Source organism: Cajanus cajan, chromosome 3 (assembly GCF_000230855.2).
Source record: "Cajanus cajan strain Asha chromosome 3, NIPB_CcT2T_4, whole genome shotgun sequence".
Classification (NCBI taxonomy): domain Eukaryota; kingdom Viridiplantae; phylum Streptophyta; class Magnoliopsida; order Fabales; family Fabaceae; genus Cajanus; species Cajanus cajan.
The window spans coordinates 3,565,630-3,568,317 of record NC_138519.1 but is presented as its reverse complement, the minus strand read 5'-3'; the positions used below and the strand labels follow the sequence as shown (position 1 = coordinate 3,568,317).

The 2,688-nt window shown below is 21.6% G+C and overlaps 1 non-coding gene across 1 annotated transcript; it reads right to left on the bottom strand.

Annotated features, from left to right (window-relative positions):
* Nucleotides 1–561: 561 nt before the first annotated feature.
* On the bottom strand, nt 562–635 carry TRNAV-CAC (transfer RNA valine (anticodon CAC)). Its single transcript has one exon. It is a non-coding gene; the product is annotated as a tRNA-Val (tRNA).
* Between the last annotated feature and the right edge of the window lie 2,053 nt (nt 636–2,688).

Below are 2,688 nucleotides of genomic sequence, written 5' to 3'. Positions count from 1 at the left end.
AAGAGAATTTAAATTTAATTAGATAAAAACTCAAATAAATTAGCTAAATCAGAAGAAATTAATTATTTTAAAGAAAATTAGGAGTTTATGCATAATTTTCTTTTATCTTTGATTTAGGTGGGAGACATAAAATCTAAATTAATTATTTAAAGAGAATTTAAGGAGTTTATACAAAATGTGTTACTTTTATCATTGATTTATGCGAGAGAAATGCTTCAAAACATGGAGAAAACATAAATTACTAATTATAATAGGGATGAGTCATTTGTTGAACCTATAAATTACTAATTGAAGGTAATGAAATGCTGAAAATAGAAAAACTGGGGGAGGGGGCAGATTTTGTAAAAGGAAAGAATTTGAATTTGGAACTGTGTTTACTAGTTTATATTGTATTTGACTTCATTCATCTCACTTTTTTTCTGTGGATAATCAGAAACATTTCTGTTGGTAGAAATCTGTCATTGTTGAATGTATTAGTAGTATTTTGACATTAATAATATTGTGTTGGAAATCCTCAAAGGCATTAAAAAAATAAAATATGACAAAAAAACATTTAACAATTGTCTGAGCCCGGGTTCGAACCGGGGACCTCTAGTGTGTGAGACTAGCGTGATAACCAACTACACCACCCAGACAACTTTTGATACTGAACAATTAACTAATAATAAAATAATGTTTTTTTTCCTTTGAGAATTTTAAAAAATATTATTTCATAGGTACATTTGATTGATAAAAAAAATAAAAGTAAATACGTACGACTGTACAAGTACTTGCAAGCACATATGTGATAATTATAACTATTAACTAATTAACCATTTGCTGTCAAAAAACTAATTAACCATAAACAGAATGTGTAGTGGTGGTTCTAATGCGTAAAGAATATATAAATACTTTATTAATTATGTTTTTATATATTAATATAACTTATAATAATTAATATTTTAGTATGTATATGGTAAATGTTAAAAATGTATTATATATAAATAAAATTTATAATTAATTGTAAAAATAAATATTATAATTTAATATATGATTATTTAAATTTAAATTTTATATAAATAAATATTTTTGAACGTATCAATTGTATTTATATTTATAGAAAATAATTTATATTGTAATAAAATATATTTTTTTTTAATTATTGATCATTTATTATAAAATATAATAAATTTAAATTTATAAATAAATACCATAAATAAAAAATTAAAATCGATAACAGATTTTAAAAATATTTAAAAAACTTTTCATTAATAAAAATGCTTAAAAACACTTGTGTTAAATAAAAAAAAATAAATCTAAAAAGGATTGAAAAAGTGTGACATACTAACTTGAAATCATCGCTTAACTTTTAATTGAATATAAAAAATAATTAATGAATGTCACATGTTATTAAGGACAAAAACGATAAGTTTATATATTTTGAGGGATAAAAAAGCTAAAAATAAAATTTCCTCTTTTTAGAAGAATTGAAAACGTATTTAGGGAGGTTCAAGTAACAATATAGATGTCATACAACATTTTTTACTCGTGGAGAACATTATCCCTTTAACAATTAACTTTTCTATCATTACACTTTTCTTAGGAATTTTGTAAATATAAAATTAAGTAAATTACATTGAAAACTCCTAAGTTTTCATAAAATTACATTTATACCTTATATTTTTAACTTTTACAATAATCTCTCTTATAAGAAGTTACAATGTAATAATTTTTACATGATAAGATAAGTTAATATAATATCTAAAGATGTCAGAATAATACTTTTAGATAATTAAGAAAAATTATTGGATGAGTAAGTCAAAGTAAGATGTTTATGAAATTTTATGAAACTATGAGATGTTAATGTCATTTACTCTAAATTTGAAGAAGAAGAAAAATATGCATGTTAGTTATCATGATTTTAGTAAAATAACTAAATAAGTACATGCTCTTGAATAATTGAAAATGTTTTCCACCGTAGGAACCAATAGTAAGAGCAAGAGAGAGAACGGTCAAGTCATTGGATTAATTAATTATTTAGAAAAATATAAAAATAGGGTTTTTAAGAAAATATAAATAGGAAAAACTATATAAAAAAAGTATAACTTAAAAGAAAAAAAATAGACATTTTATCTAAAAACTTAGATCTAGAAAATAATAAACAATTTTTTATATAAGGTTTTTTTTTTAGTTCTTATCAAAGTTTTATGACTTTTGTAAAAAAAAAAAAGAAAAAGAAAATCAAATTTTATGACTACTTTTATTCTTTGGTTTAATTTTTAATTAACAATTTTAGTTCTTGATGTTAAAATTGAAATACTAAGTGATTAGTGTACAATAGAGATACGTGGATATCTTGTATAATGTGGCATCTACATGGATGTGCCACGTAATAGTCATATTAAAAAAAGCTTCTCTAGAGAAATTTGTCAGAATTTAGAATTAATTTTTCAATTTACTCCCTTTAAAATAAACTTTAAAAAAAGAGTAAAATCAACTTGCTATATCTTTCAAGCAATTACTATATATGCTTTTGAATCCACATATAAAAGCCCGAAAAAAAAAAGTTATAACAAAACATTTTTATTATTTTTTAACCATGAAATTAATAAGAAATATTTATCAATTTTGTTGACAACTAATATTAACTTCAATAAAATATAAGTTGTAAGAAATTGAATTTGATTCCTCTTAAAATAAATTTGAGAA